The sequence below is a fragment of the Neofelis nebulosa genome, chromosome 3, assembly GCF_028018385.1.
Source record: "Neofelis nebulosa isolate mNeoNeb1 chromosome 3, mNeoNeb1.pri, whole genome shotgun sequence".
NCBI classification, from domain to species: domain Eukaryota; kingdom Metazoa; phylum Chordata; class Mammalia; order Carnivora; family Felidae; genus Neofelis; species Neofelis nebulosa.
This window is the reverse complement of record NC_080784.1, coordinates 165205510-165222556: the sequence shown is the minus strand read 5'-3', so window position 1 is coordinate 165222556 and position 17047 is coordinate 165205510.

Sequence of the window (17047 nt, the reverse complement as noted above, 5' to 3'; positions counted from 1 at the left end):
TCTATGAGCAGGAATGTCAAATAGCCATATGACCTAGAGAATACACGATGAACTTTCTGTACTAGAACCAAAGCTATTATTCTTCAGCTTACCTGTAGTTCCTTGGACTGTATTAACCTAGTATTTTCCCAAGGGATTAAAAGGATCCATCATTGAGAGTTGCAGAAAAGGTCCATTTAGATTCTAAGCCACTCCCAATCACTAGAGACGTCACAGTCTTTGGAACCACTGTTGGGAGAGGTATGGGAGCATGCCAGGATGGTCTGGTCCCCCTCCTCAAAAGGGCTACTCCAGATTAGAGTAAAGGCTAGGGTCCTGCTAAGGGTGCCTCATGTCCTTCTCTGTGGTCATCATCTCTGGAAAGTCCCTCCAGTGTCCTCAGAGAGTGACAGCCTTCCAAGCTGACCCCTAAGCAGACTCAAACCCGGAAAGATTTTGTTAGCAGGTGGACTGGGGAGACCTCAGGCCCTGAGGCCTCGACCCAGCCTGTCCAGAAGATGTCCTCAAAGGCCTTTTTTGGTCACGAGAAAGAATTCAAGGACAGACCCAACACAGTGGATTAGCAGTACAAGCAGGAAAGTTTATTAAATCGAAAGTACACTCTGGAAATGTGAGAACGGGTGAGCTCAAAAGAGAGCTGAACCTGGGGTTTGGGTCTCTACCTTCTGATGAAAGTTGTTAACAAGGGGGAGGAATATTCATCACTTAAGGTGGGGATGAGCAGGGAGCAGGGTTTCCACATCTTACATTCTAGTGGGAATGACGCAGAGCTTATCTTGGAAGGCAGCAGGACCAATTTTAGGAAAGATCTACCCATGCATTCTAATTTGATAAGAAGAGATTCATTTGGGCTTGTAAGTCGTAAGAAACTCAAAAAGAGTAAAGGCAATGGCCCCGTGGAAGCAGAAGGCCAGGGGAGCGGCACAGCAAGATCCAGCAATGTTCCCTGACCCCCAGGGAGGTCTGGACTAGATGTCCCTCCCCATCCATTGCAGAGCTGGAGATCTAAGGTCCTAATTTCTAACGTCTGCATTTTCTCTGTTACAGAAACACGTATAAAGGGCTGAACACAGTGCTCAAAGTCTAAGGGCTGATATTACAGCGGTTGTAATTATCTGTCCTCTTTTCTGCCTTTCGTCGTTCGAGGCTGTCAGTCAGTACGCGTACACATTCCCAGAAACACCCTGCTTGTCCGGAACTTTATTCTCCCAAAGCACTCGGATTTTACACTCTAGATAAAACTTCTCAGACAACCCTGAGCCAAAAACATCGGGAAACTTGAAGTCTCCTTTTACCATTTGGGGAATTACAGACCTCTTTGGTGATCTTGATGTAGAGGACAGGTTTAGACAGGAACGGCAATAGGCATTTGCGGATCTGGGGTCATCTGGTGTCCGTTCAAGCTACTTCCATTAACAGGCTCTGTTCTCATTCTTACGCCCTGGGGCTCAGATGCACACCGCCTCTCATTTACACCTAACCCCATCACCCCCCAAAGCACCAATGATGAAACACATGACTTCACTGAAGGAGCTCATTCAGCTCCCCCCACCCGCTCCCCACAGTGACTGGTCTAAGGTATCAACAGGTGTTCTAATCAGTGCTGGGTGGGGGGGACACAAGGAGACCTTTTGCGGAAATGCTGCAAGGAAGCACGCGCTCTTTCCTCCTGAAGCTGAACTTCACATTGGAAGCTGGAGGGCCACAGCCATCTTTGAAACAGGTGGGCACTGAAAACAGAGCTAACTCCCAGAGAAAAAAGCTGGACGAGTAAGAGAGATGAAAGATATAAAAGGAAAGAGGGATCACCAGATGGGATCTTGGTGGTATTATTTTGAACCCTAGGCCAAACGTGCTAGAAGCCGAAGATAGAGCCCTGACGTTTCCATCATGTGAGGCAACGATCTCCCGTTTCTACTTGAGCCAGTTGGCACTGTATTTATGGTCACTTGCAAAGAAAGAAGCCTAGTTGTTGAGCTGAGTGGCAGCTACCTACCACACAGAGTAGGGGGAACGGATGCCTCGCTGATGTGACTTGAAGGAGAACAGGTCCAGGACAGCCGGGTGGGATGGGAGAGACGATGTGCAAGCGGCAGACTCCCCAGGTCGTGCTCCGCGAGTTGGGACTGAGAGCTTGGAAAGAAGATACCTCTGTGGGTGTCGTGCAACACCGCGCCTACTCGTTTGTAAGCGTGGGAGGACATGGGATTTGAGAAATTGCAATTAGAATAACAGTGGCACCTGGGTGGCTCCGTGGGTGAAGCGTCCGACTTCGGCTCAGGTCACAAATGGCGGCTCGTGAGTTCGAGCCCCGCGTCGGGCTCTGTGCTGACAGCTTGGAGCCTGGAGCCTGCTTTGGATTCTGTGCCTCCTTCTCTCTCTTTTCCTCCTGCTCGCACTCTGTCTCTCCGTCTCTCAAAAATAAATAAAGATTTAAAAAAAACGTTTAGAAGAATAACCACTGCCTAATAGGGTAGATTTCCTGGGTCTCTCAGATTCCAGAAAGGAAATGACTCTCGTAGGGTTCAATTCTATGGATTCATCAAAAGATCATTGAGTCAAGAGAAAGAACCCAGCTCCTGCACTGTAAATCCCAAACAACCCTCTTTTTAATTTTTTTAATGTTTATTTATTTTTGAGAGAGAAAAAGAGAGCACCCGAGCTGGGGAGCGGCAGAGGGAGAGCAGGACAGAGGATCCGAAGCAGGCTCTGCACGGACAGCCCAATGCGGGGCTCGAACTCATGAACCTTGAGGTCATGGACCTGAGTCACAGTCAGATGTTTAACCAACAGAGCCACCCAGGCACCCTCCAAACAACCCTCTTTTTAAACTAAGGTACAAAGTAAACCCCTGTCTTAACTCAGGCTGTTATATTAAAACACCACAGGCTGGGACTTAAACGGACATTTATTGCTCTACTTTCTGGAAGGTGAGAAGTCCCAGATCAGGAAGCCAGCATGGTCAGGGTCGGGGAGGGCCCTCTTCCTGGCTTGCAGATGGGGCCTTCTCACCGGGTCCCCACTCGATGGAGAAGGTGGAAGCTCTGGTGTCTCTCCCCGCTCCTTGTACTGCCCCCCCCACTCCCACCATGGGGGCATCACCTGCATGATCACATGTAAACCTAATTACCTCCCACAGGCCCCACCTCCTAACACCATCCCTTTGCGGTTTGGGGCTTCAATATACGGGGAGGGGGGCGGAGGGGGCAACATTCAGTCCCTAACAATCACCACCATGCTGCTGATATTCAGAGGGTTCCTGCCATGTTGTGGCTACTTAACTTTCATGCTATGACCAACCGTTTCTGGTTTTCCAGAGGCTGCTGTGGCGATTTTTATAGCTGAGATTCCAGAACCTCCGTTTTGGTCTAGCATCCAGAACCAACGTGCCCCAGTTCTGCTGGAGTGGTCAGGTTTCCTCTTGTGTTTTCCTGCGATTCCAGGTTTGGGCCCGGTTTCTAAAATGGGCATGATGCCCTTGGCCGCTGACCGTGGTGACCTTCCAAAGGAGCTTAGCCGACAGAGTAATCCTTGCTCATATGAGAGACCCCCGCCGCGAAAGCTTAACTTAAACCACATTCCACAAATCACAACCCCCCAGGAGAAGCCTCTGTTCTAAGGAGATGATTGCACTTTTGTCTTTTAAGTAGAGCTCAAGCTCCTGTAAATTTTGTCAGGGATTCTCCATGGATAACGAGATTTGGGAATAGGATTAATACCAGAATATGTGTTCCCCAAGTTTCTAAGAAGTACTATTATTTAAATCCCATTTTTCATTTCGTTAGAAAATGACGTTAAAGGGAGTGCAAATTACTTGTTGGCTTGTTTGTTAATTAGAACAATATGAAGTGAGAATTCCATCTTGGGTCAGTTTGAACAAAGCATTCTGTAGCCAACGGATGTACCCCTTGAGTTCCAGAGTGTGATTTCTACTGGTCTGAGCAAAAAGGTTAAAAAAAAAAAAAAGAATAAAAGAGAAGGAAACAAGGCAAATATTCTCATCCTCTCTGTTATGAAGGGCACACGCACAATTGCAGGAAATAACCCCCATCTTAGTGACTTAACTTGAGACCATTTTATTTCTTACTCATGCAAAGCTCAACTGACTATTGGGCAGGCAGTCTCGTGGGTGCCATGGTCTTCTGGCTGAGCCTTAGAGTTGTCACCAGACCCCTCTGGCCCTGGCCAGCAGACATGGAAGGCAGGAGACTAAGGACACATGTGCAGGACGATTTAGAGGCAGAAGTCTCTCTACCCACACATGAGACTGAGAAATGCACCCTGCTCTGTCCCCAGAAGAGGAGGTTTGGGTTTGGGGAGCTCTAGCTGATTCTGCTACCTCTGTTTTGCTCGGCACTCCATGTCAGTACAATGGCTTGCCTTCTCCCTCCGTCTTCCGCGTATTCCTCGTCAACATCACAGTATTTGCATAATACCCCGCACTGTATAAAGCCCTTGCCTGCGCATTCTTTCAGTTAATCCTCCCCAGCAGCCCAGGAGCACCAAACAGTAATCTCCACTGGGTGTCGAACCCAGGTCTTCTGGCTCCAACTGCACTGTCCCCCAGGGAGGTAGCGCGGTGACCAGGCTGAGGGACCTGGCTGTGGTGCCAGAGTGCCTGGCCGAAATGGGGGCCCCGGCGTTAGCTGACCAGCGATCGGGGCGTGCTGGGGACCTCTCTGGCACCAGCCTTGCAGCACAGGGCCATGGAGAAGTGCCTCCCTCATAGGGCTCTGGTGGGGGCACAGGTGGTGATGGCCACGGGCCCAGCAAAGCACCCGGCTTCTAAGAAACATCCACAGTGACTTGCTGACGGCCGCTGTGGGAAGGAGACTAAAAACATCCAGACTCTTGTAGGGTCCCTGCTTACACCTCCAGGGTTTCCTACTGCAGAACATTTTCTCAAATTTCATTTTAACATGGAGAGAAAGCATTTCTGGCTGCATTTTCATTTTCATGACCACAAAGGGGTGCCCTCTGTCACTTGGTGAGGGACCCAGGGGCTAGGGCCCTCTCCCCAAACCATCAGTCATGTCAGTCCTTCCGCAATGGTCACAATATGCTCTGCCCCCCACCGCCCCAGACAGGGAGGCTACAAAACTGGAAACTACTTCTGAGGGGCCATTGAACAAGGAACCCTTTCCGGGGACCCAAGGGGGCCTTTGAACTTCGGGCGTACAAACACTTCAACTGTTTCAACACCACAGGTAACTTTTAACTATACCAAGGCTACACCAAGTTTCTGTGAACTCTGTCACTTACAAAGGCATTTCTCATTTGACTGTCCCACAAGTCCCCCAAGAGGGAGACATGGAAGATGTTATTACTCCCCATTTCTAAGGCTAAGGAAACCGAACCTTGAAAAATATCACTTTTTCCAAAACTATACGGCTACTGAAGAGCCTGGTCAGTACTGGAATATGCCAGAATATGAAGTGTTACTGCCTTTCTCAGTATGGAATCCTCAGAAGCAGATTCTGAGACAAGGGTTTGAAAGCAAGTGGTTAGAGGTGATCCCAGGAAGTGGAGAAATGAGAGAGGAAAGGGAAGGAAGCCAGTAAAGTGTCCCCTGTGGGCAACTGAGGCTCATCCTGCTGGGAAGCTCTGGGAGACACTGAGGGATGTTTATCCTCTAACCTCTGTTATTGGCTGAGGGATCTTCCAAGGGCATGAGCTCCCTGGCCCGCTCAACCTACCTCATGCCCAGACTGAGAGCAGACCTTTGTGTGGAGAATCCCCGGGGCTGGCAGTAGGATGCTTCTGCCACAAGTCTGGATGGTGAGCGTGGAGGGGATTTGGGTGGGGTGCCAACAGCATCTGCCAGGCTCCCGTGTGGGACCAGAGGCTCCTGCAGGCGCCCCTCCCTCACCCCAATATCACCCCAACCTATTGTCACTGACTCCTCATGGTGCAGCCCTGGTGAGGACTATGACTTTCCCAAGGGCACCACATGTTGCCTGAGAGGGAAGGGGTTAGAAATAGCTTACGATAGGGATGTAGGTCCAAGACTGAATCCGGTTCTGCCATTTTCTAAGGTAAAGAGCCCTAACCTATTAGTGCCTATTTCCCCACCAGGAAAACAATATATATTGCAGTGGATGGTTGGGAGAATTAAATTTATAAAAGCTAAAGGGTAAGCCCAATGGCAGCAGGAACTGTGCATGTCTTAATCATCAGTGCATTCCCAGGACTTAACACAGTGCTGGGTAATGGGAGGGAGGAAGGAAGGAAGGAAGGAAGGAAGGAAGGAAGGAAGGAAGGAAGGGGAAGGGAGAAAGAAAGAAAGAAAGAAAGAAAGAAAGAAAGAAAGAAAGAAAAAGAAAGAAAGAAAGAAAGAGAAAGAAAGAAAGAAAGAAAGAAAGAAAGAAAGAGGAGGAAGAGAGGGAGAAAGAAAGAAAGAAAGGAAAGAAGGAAAGAAGAGGAAGGGAGAAAGAAAGAAAGAAAGAAAGAGAAAGAAAGAAAGAAAGAAAGAGGAGGAAGGGAGGGAGAAAGAAAGAAAGAAAGAGGAAGGAAGGAAAGAAGACGAAGGGAAGGAGGGAGGGAGGAAGGAAGAAAGAAAGAAAGGGAAGAAAGAAAGAAAGAAAAAGAAAGAGGAAGGAAGGAAAGAAGATGAAGGGAAGGAGGGAGGGAGGAAGAAAGAAAGGGAAGAAAGAAAGTTGAAAAGAAAAGAAAGAAAGAAAGAAAAAAGGAAGGAAAGAAGACGAAGGGAAGGAGGGAGGGAGGAAGGAAGAAAGAAAGAAAGAAAGGGAAGAAAGAAAGAAAGAAAGAAAGAAAGAAAGAGATGAAAAGAAAAGAAAAGAAAAGGAAAGAAAGAGGAAGGAAGGAAAGAAGATGAAGGGAAGGAAGGAGGGAGGAAGAAAGAAAGAAAGGAAAGAAAGAAAGGGAAGAAAGAAAGAAAGAAAGAAAGAAAGAGAAAGATGAAAAGAAAAGAAAAGAAAAGGAAAGAAAGAGGAAGGAAGGAAAGAAGACGAAGGGAAGGAAGGAGGGAGGAAGAAAGAAAGGAAAGAAAGAAAGAAAGAAAGAAAGAAAGAAAGAAAGAAAGAAAAAAGAAGGAAGGAAGGAAAGAAAGAAACAAAGAAAGAAAGAAAAAAGAAGGAAAGAAAGAAAGAGGAAGGAAGGAAGAGAAAGAAGCTGACAAATGTCAGTAGCGCAGAACCTGATCCTCTAAAGTTTCTCAAAAAGTGTTGTTTCCCAACCTGCCTTGCAGTTTCTTGGCCCGGTGATATACTACAACATCATAACAGCTGAATCACGGAGAAAATGAAAGTTTTAAGCACTATTAAACGTAGTTTCATTTTTCAGGGGAACCATGAAGTATCGACTTGGAAAAGTGTTTCCCAAGAGGCTCAATGTCTCTCTAGCTTGTCTCTCTGTGAAACATTGTATGGATTTGCCCTCTCTCCTCCCTCTGACCCTGTCCTGTTGTTCCTTCTACCGGGACCAGTAGTTTATCTGCCCAGGACTGCAGGTGCAAAAGGCAGGGGTTTGACAAAAGCCCTGATTTTCTTGCTGCTTTCTGTACCTTTCCTCTTCCATCCTGCTTGCTTGCCACACACCACCCCTGCCTCCCCGCCTCCCCCTCCACCACCGCTTGTCATACACCATCAGCGAGCCCACGGGGGACCTCATATCACATAGAATCTTCTACCCATGTTGGGTTCCAGTGAACATTACTGTGAATGCTCATGTATCATGAACCCCAAAGCCAGAAGCATGCTGTGCACATTGCAAGTCATCATGACAAGGCTGAGACACCACGAAGCAACCCGCTCATTCCACAAACCTTTATGGAGCAACTTTTATATGCCAGGCACCGTGCCTGCTTCTGGGGATACAGTGGTAAATTTGGTGGAGCCTATCTCTCCTCTTATGGAACTTGAAGCCTCGTGGGTAGGCAGAGAGCAAACAAGTAATCAGCAAATAAATATGTGTGGTTGACCTTTGAATAACGCGGGGGTCAGGGGTGCCAACCTACTGTGCAGTCAAAAACCCACACAGAACTCTTGACTTCCCCCCAAATGTAACTACTCATAGCCTACTGTCGACTGGAAGCCTTACCAATGACCTAAGTGGTCAATTAACACAGATTCTGTATGTCATATGCATTATAAACTGTATTCTTATAAGAAAGTAAGCTAGAGAAAAGAAAATGTTACTAGGAGCATCATAAGGGAGAGAAAATACATCTACAGCACCGTACTGTGTTTATGAGGAAAACGTCTGCATATTGGTGGACCCACACAGTTCAAAACCGCGCTGTTCAAGGGTTAGCCGTAAATACAGTCATACGCAAGGTGGAGGAAATGTATAAAGTCCTATGAGATTCTGTAATAAGGAGAGGTCACCTCATCTGGGAAGTGTCATTTGGTATGTAGATGCTAAGTAAGAGAGGAGGTATGAGAAAGAGGGGGGAACTGCCTGGTAAAAACTCTTTAGGACAGAAGAAAGCCAACATATGCAAAGACCCAAGAGGCTCAGTGTGGCTAAAGCATAGTGAGCCAGGCACAGCAGGGCCCTGGAGGGAGCCTGAGAATTTCTTCCTAAAGTGATTCTTCCCAAAGTCACGCAGCCAGCACATGTGGGGCCTGGCTAGATTCTGAGCTAGATTATGCAAAGCATCGTTTAAGTCATTCATTCCATGGACATTTATTGAGTACCTATTGTGGCCACGCACTGTTTTAGGCTTTGAAATAGAGAAGAAAAGGAAACAAAGTCTCGGGACGCCTGGATGGCTCAGTGGGTTAAGCGTCAGACTCTTGATTTCGGCTCAGGTCATGATCTCACGGTTTGTGAAATTGATTGAGCCCCCGCATCAGGCTCTCCCCTGACAGCTCAGAGCCCGTTTGGGATTCTCTCTCCCTCTCTCTCTGCTCATGTGTCCGCTCTAAATAAATAAATAAATACATAAATACATAAACTTTTTTAAAAAAATTAAAAAGGAAGAAAAGAAAACAAAGTCTCTTCTGTCAAGGAGTTTGATCTCTTGTCCAAAGAGCCCCAGATGCCTAGGGGGGACTTTCAGGCAGGAGATAGCGAGTGTGACAGAGGACTGGAAAGAAGTGGGTGCATTCGAGAGGTATTTTGAAGGTAACGTCCAAGGCCCGTGTGATTAACTGGACATCAGGGTGAATGTGATGGGGAGGCCACAGGTAACTTCTGGGTGAATGTGATGGGGACATCACAGGTAACTTCTGGGCCTCCAAAAATATGCAGTGCCTTCTGAATCATCCAAGAGCGAATCGTTTATGTGCAGCGTAGTTTAAATATTTGGATTCCTTAAATGTACAGATACTGGTATGGGACACCGTCTGAACCAGAACCTGCTCTTTTTCTAGCTATGTTTTATTTAGGATAAATAAAAGGTGAGTGTGTGAGGAAGGGGTGTCATTTGTCCTAGCAGAAGTAGAATATCTAGGTCTACACTGTAGTTTTCTTCAGTTTCTGATTTAAAAATTTCCAGAAGAGTGCTCACTTCGGCAGCACATACACTAAAATGAATTTTTTTCAGAATGCTTTTTATTATCATGAGGGTTAGTTTCCCAGTGCTGCCATAACAAATTACCACAAATGTGGCAGCTTGAAAGAAGAGACATTTATTCTCTCAGAGTTACAGAAGCCAGAAGTCGGAAATCAGAACGCTGGCAGAGTTGTTTCTTTCTGGAAGTTCTGAGAGAATCCACCCCCAGAGCCCCGCTGCTAGGTTCTGGAAATCCCTGATGTTCCCTAACTTGCTGACATGTCACTCCAAGCTTTACTTCAGTCTCCACTGTCTTTCCCCTTGTGTCTGTGTCTCTTTTTCTGTCCCTTATAAGGACCAGTCATTGGATTTAGAGCCCACCCTACATCCTGGATGATCTCACCTTTAGCTCCCTAGCTTAATTATATCTGCTGAGACCCTATTTCCAAATAAGTTCACATTCACAGGTACCAGAGCGTTAGGACTCAGACACATCTTTTGGGGAGATACATTCAATCCACTACAAGAGAATAGATACTCATATTAGAAAATGTGATTGCAGGGAAAGACTTTCTGGGTTTTAAGGATGTACACAGAAATGCATCAGTTTTCTCTTTGTTGCTAAACATTAATTATGATAGTCTTTTTCTCCTTCCCAAAATACCATAGAGAAGAGCAGAGATTTCAGTAAGTTACAACCCACAGTTTATGTATAAACAGAGGAAACAAAAGATTTATTTCATTGTGCATAGCCTTGGAGATATATACAAATTTTTTCAAGCTAGGACTAATTGTTTAGTTTAAAGGTTGATAATTTACTTGCCAAGGAGTCAGAAAATAACCAGAGATTAAAGAACAGCTGTGGATGAATTAATTTTATCCCCAGTCACATGAGCAAGATCTGGAAATGTACCAGGAGGAAAAGCAAATGAGTTGAAAATCCTGGCCATGTACATCATACTTAAGCTGATCATTTTCAATCTATTTCCCACTGCAAAGAATAATAAGAGCTCAAAGCATACCACAACCCTGACAGTTATCACCCCATATTGCAGAGGAGAATATTGAGGCCACAGGGAATTAAGTAACTTGCCCAAGGTCACAAAGCTGCCAGACAGTAGAGGCCGGGATTGGAACTCAAGCACATATCAGAGCACCTACTTTTAATCAGTATGCAACTTTTTTTTTAAACGGTGATTTTATTTTTATTTATTTGTTTATTTTAATGTTTTTACTTATTTTTGAGAGAGAGAGATAGAGTATGAGCTGAGGGAGGAGCAGAGAGAGAGGGAGACACAGAATCAGAAGCAGGCTGCAGGCTCTGAGCTGTCAGCACAGAGCCAGATGTGGGACCCGAACTCGTGAACTGCGAGATCATGACCTGGGCCGAAGTCGGATGCTCAACAGACTGAGCCACCCAGGCACCCGGTATGCCATTTTTAAGGTCTTCGTTATTTCAAAACTATACGTGTAATAGTGGTTATTTTTCTGCTAAAGGCAAAATGTTGGGTAAACCCCCGCTGGCCTCTACTGAGCACCCACACTTCTATTTCACCCTCATTTTCCTACCTTCCAAAATGATCACTGGACTATATTTTATGTCTTTCTCCAAAAAATGATAGGTGTAAAAATGTCTCTTAGGGCAGGTTGTCTCTATTTGCATAGCTAGCTGGTATACAAGGGAGTCCAGGCACTGGGGCAATGTCATGTCAAAGACACCCTCCAAGATTAAAACCAAGAAAATCCTGACTGTGGATTTTGGTGGGGAGGAAAAAAAGGATACGAAGAAACTTTAGATTAAAAGAAACTCAAAAGATGTAACGATTTTTTTAAATGATGAAAAATAAACGAACCATAGTGCCCAAGGATGCACACCAGGTGATGAAACTATTTTAAAAACACAAGAAAGTGATAGCAAGAGAAGTCAGCAGAGTGGTCACTTCTTGAAAAAGAGGGACAATGATAAGGCTGGGGCACAAGGAGGGATGTGTCTCAAAGTTCTGTTTCGTGTCTTAGTAGTTACAAGGTGTTTGGTTCACTATATCCCATTAAACCATTCATTGACTTTGTGTGGTGCTCTGTGTCTGTATTCTATTTTGCCTTAAATGCATCTTTTAAATTTTAATGATAATGCAAGCGTATTATTTACAAATCCAGAGGTAAACACCAAGAGAAATGGCTAGAACAGGTGAGTGTGGATTACTTCTGGGGGTTGCATGGCTTATGGGTGATGAATTCCTGAATTTCATCATAAATCTTTGATGCTGAGCTTTTCTGATTAAAAAAATAAATTAATTTTTAAAATAAAATCAACCAGGGATAGTGAAACCTTACTTTTGGCAGGACTGCGAAAAGATTTCATTAGGGATATAGGGCACCCAAACCCAATGTCTAGGTTGTCCCAGGCCCCCCATAAGTAGTTGTGATTCTATTTATTCCCCCATGCCAAATTGCAGGGTGAAGAAATGTGTCCATGACTCCCCAGCACCGCCTGGCACATAGGATGCACTCAATAAATATCTACTTATTAAATAAGTATGTGAATATAGAGGTATCTTTACAAAATTAAAACTGTTTCAATATAAACTTCCCGGCCAAACCTTGTTAGTTCTGGCTATGAACCAGCTTGGAAATGCCAAATCATATTAAAGCATTTGGAATTAGCATCAGGGAGGTATTGGAGCAGGGTCTGATCACAACACTTCAAAAGAATATAGCCCCTCTGACCCCAGAAGCAGTTGAAAAAAAAATTTAATTCTAAATGGCGAAACTAGCACGTACGCTCACAATTTTGAAGCTGCCTTTGTCCCCACCCCTACCCCCAAATGTGAGCTGGATTTGGTGACTTGTTTCCAAAGAATGGAGTGTGGAATGGGAAAAATAATGTTATAGTGGTGAAGGGTGCAGATAGGACCTTAGCCAAGGGACCGAGATTAATACGACAGTGGTTAAGTCCAGTTGGTAGGACACACCCATTGACTGGAGACAATAAGAAGACCCCTCACCTCTGAGGTTTTCTTTCCAAAAATTCATATCGTTGATCCCATGATGAGAAAAGCATCAGACAGGGGCACCTGTGTGGCTCAGTCGGTTAAGCAACTGACTTCGGCTCAGGTCACAATCTCACGGTTCCTGGGTTCGAGCCCCGCATCAGGCTCTGTCCTGACAGCTCAGAACCTGGAGCCTGCTTCCGATTCTGTGTCTCCCTCTCTCTCTGCCCCTCCCCTGCTCGTTTTCTGTCTCTCTCTGTCTCTCAAAAATAAATAAATGTTAAAAAAAATTTTTTTAATAAAAAGAAAAACATCAGAAAACTGAAATCGAAAGACATCGTATAAAATATCTGATCAGTACTCCTCAAAACTGTCGAGATCATGAAAAACATGGTAATTAACTTGACCGTGGTAATTATTTCACAATGCATACATATATTGAGTCCCCATGTTGTACTCTGTAAAAAGTATCAGTAAAAGTTTGTTGAATGATTTTTTTAAAAAAAAAATCATGAAAAACAAGGAATAAACGCAAAACTACTCCAGATCAGAGTACGCTGTGGAGACATGTCAACTGAATGTGTTGTCCTGTCCTAGATGAGATCCTAGGACAGGAAGAGAACATTTGTGGCACAAGTGGGGAAATCTGAATGAAGTCAGGAGGTTAGTTACTAATAATAGGCCAGGGGCGCCTGGGTGGCTCAGTCGGTTGAGTGTCAGACTGTTGCTCAGGTCGTGATCTCGAAGGTTGTAGATTCGAGCCCCGCATCAGGCTCTCTGCTGTCCTTGCAGAGCCCGCTTCAGATCCTCTGTCTCCCTCTCTCTCTCTCTCTCTCTGCCCCTCCCCCACTCACGTTCTCCCACTCTCTCAAGAATAAATGAACATTAAAAACACAAAAAATAACACGGCCATCTTGATTCCTTAGTTTTGACAAAGTACCAAGGGAAGGTGAGATGTTAACAGAGGGAAGGAGTGAGGGGATTTACAGGAACTCTCGATAATCTTTGCAACCTTGCTGTAAGTCCAACTAAAAGTTGATTTTTAAAATGCTGCCTTTTAGATTCTCTTGTTGTTAAAAAAAAAAAAAAAACACTCCACCAAAACCTAAGCCTGTCACACGGAGTTGGGGTTGTACATCAGCGTGTGCCAAGTCCCAGTTATAGCTCAGCCTGCCTTTTGGGCAATCTGGCATTAAAAACTGAAGCGAAGAGAACAAAAGACAAGTAGCCTTAGGGAGGTAAAATGTTTTTGACAAAAATCGTCTTGCTGTGACTTCCATTTCAAAATAATGGTGATTCCTTACTCTCTCTCTCTCTCTCTCTCTCTCTCTGCTATAGTTGAACTCCTGGAATGTACAGACTGACCAAATGCAAGTATAATGGGGTGGGAAGAGCTTCCCAGCGACAGGGGTGACCGGCTCAAGGAACTCGAAGAAGCCCAGTGCGGCGGGAGAGCAGGGAGAGGAAGGGAGTGGATGGGACGAGGGAAGGTAAAGAGAAGTGGCCATGAGGCCGTGCGGGGCTCTGTGGCCAGGGCGTGGAAAGGTTACCTGAGGGAGAGGCCACCGGAGGGTGACAAACCCACAGAAGCACCAGCTGTCCAACGGTCTGTTGGATCCCTGCTGTGATGCTCTGGGAAGGAGCCTACCCAAATGAATCACCTGCATTTACTCGTGAGGAAATCTCAGACAAATCCAAAGGGAGGGGTGCTCTATAAATGATTGGCCTGCACTCTTCAAAAATCCTAATTTATGAAAGACAAAGTCTGAGGTTAAGAAAGCCTAAAGACATGGCCACTAAATGTACGTTGGGGATTGGATCCTACAAGAAAAAAATTATAAAGGCTATTCTGGGGACAATCGGTGAAATTTAAATGTGGACCATTTATTAATAATGGTATTGAATCGATGTCAAATTTCCCGAATTTGATCATTGGGCTGTATGTAGTTGGTATGAAGAGGATGCCCTTGTCCTTGGAGGATACAGACTGAAATATTTAGAGGTGAAGGGCCATGATGTCTCCTGCATACTCAAAGTAGAGCAGCAAGAAATAAATAAATAGGGGCGCCTGGGTGGCGCAGTCGGTTGAGCGGCCGACTTCAGCCAGGTCACGATCTCGCGGTCCGTGAGTTCGAGCCCCGCGTCGGGCTCTGTGCTGACAGCTCGGAGCCTGGAGCCTGTTTCGGATTCTGTGTCTCCCTCTCTCTCTGCCCCTCCCCCGTTCATGCTTTGTCTCTCTCTGTCCCAAAAATAAATAAAAAAAATTAAAAAAAAAAAAAAAAAAAAAAAAAACGTTGAAAAAAAAAAAAGAAATAAATAAATAATAAATAAATAAATAAATAAATAAATAATTGTAATAGTGATAGCAATAAGATACACATATAAAGCGGCATCTGGGTGGCCCAGTTGGTTAAGCATCCGACTCTTAATTTCGGCTCGGGTCATGATCTCCCTGCTTGGTGAGTTCAGGCCCCACATCTGACTCTGTACTGATAACGCAGAGCCTGCTTGGGATTCTCTCTCTCTCTCCCCTGTTCTCTGCTCCTCCCCTGCTCATTCTCTCTCTGTCTCTTTCTCTCTCTCTCAAAATAAATAAATAAACTTAAAAAAAGATACACATATATAAAGAGATAAAGCAAATACGGTAAAGTATTACAATCAATAAATCTAGGTAAAGGTATATATGTGCTTATTATTCTATTCTTGCAAGTTTTCTGCAGGTTTGCCATTTTTCAAAGTAAAAAGGTAAAGGCAATCCCTCAGGCTGCTGTGCCATGAATAGACTGGAGGGAGCAATCCAGAAGGTTGGTCCAGGCAAACAGAAACGTGGCTTGGTCTAGGCATTTGACAATGGACGTGAAGGGACGCCCATGTGGTTGACATTTTTCTTGAAGGTGAAGGAATAGGCCTGCGGCATGAGGAGACAGAGGTATCAGATTTACACTTGTCATCGTCACACAAGTCTACATGTCAGTTTCTTTCGAGTTGACCCATCAGCATAATATTATCTTTCAATATATTATGATAATCCTTAAGGTCACCATAAACATAAATGTAGTGTTATCATTCATGTAATTATTGCAGACTACATACTCATAACTTGTTCCCACTGATGTAACACATGTTCATGGAGGAGGCCATAACGACTCCTGGAGTCTGTGATTAGTTAGACGTGGGGTACGGGAGGGTGAGACCCGGGACACGGTGCTGCTGAAAGCTTCCCACTGGCCCTGAGACGCAGTCCGTTGGAGAGCCACTGCTCCAGGCATAGTCTTGGCTTTGGACTTCAGTCTCTGACTCCTGTTGTATTCACCTCCCTCAGTGTTTGGGAGTAACCCTCCACCCGGGCTGGACGGGGTTTATTAATCGTTGTCCCAGTGATGGTCTGACAGACAAACAAGATTATTCAAGAGAGTCTGAAGTCAAAGCAACGTGTGATGGCATGACTTTCATGAAGACTTTGAAACCGTAGCTTCTGAAGTCCTACCTGCTCCTTTCCAAGGCCTACTCTTCAAATTTCAGATCCCCCACATTTTATCTCAAGAAATAGCAGGATGAGAATACACTCTGCGGCATTTGTAATTTAAATCGTGTGACTTTGGCAACTGTTAAAACCCACTCCCAAATCAAGGAAAAACATTTCAGCAAAAAGATAAGTCTCACAATTGAACCAGTTGGAAATTCTAGACCCTGGTGAAAGGGTAACAATGGAAAAACACACATAATCAACTTTCAAGCCTCTTTTGGCTCTAGGACACTTGAAAGAATCCAAAACACCAGATGAGAATAGACATCAAGCCCATTTTATACTGTGTTCCAGTAATCTTAAAATTATGTCTGCGGTTACTACCCTTAGATGATAGCTCCAGGGTCTGTGTATGTCAAACAAACATGAAACTAAAATATCTCTTTGGGCATTCGTAAGCCCAAATAGTTCTGAAGTTCAGTGTTAGCTCTTGTCCAAAAGGTTTCACAGGGGGCATCTGGCTGGCTCAGGCCGTAGACCATGCAACACTTGATCTCAGGGGTCATGAGTTCAAGTCCCATGTGGGGCAGAGATCTCTAAAAAAGAAAAAGTTTAATGAGTCCCTTGCAAAGATACTTACTACAAGGTTGCTTATAATAGCAAGTAAAGAACATAACTGTTCTTTAAATAAGTTATGATATATCCATGTTGTAGAATTATAGGAAATGACTTTTTAAAAAAAATTTTTAACATTTATTTATTATTGAGAGACAGAAAGAGACACAGCATGAGCATGGGAGGGGCAGAGAGAGGAGGAGACAGAATTTGAAGCAGGCTCCAGTCTCCGAGCTGTCAGCACAGAGCCCAATGAGGGCCTTGCACTCACGAACCACAAGATCATGACCTGAGACAAAGTTGGACACTGAACTGACTGAGCCACCCAGGTGCCCCAAGGTAAAGTATCTCTTTAAAAAAACAATAAACACATCTGACCGGAGCTAGGGAAAGCAAGGGTGTTTCTGAATTTAAAAAAAAAAAAAAAGCCCAGTAGGAGATCCCTAAATGGCTCAGAAAAGGGGCTGCAAAATTGCTATAGATTTGGAGCAGCTGGGCCAGTCTTCAGTGGATGGACAG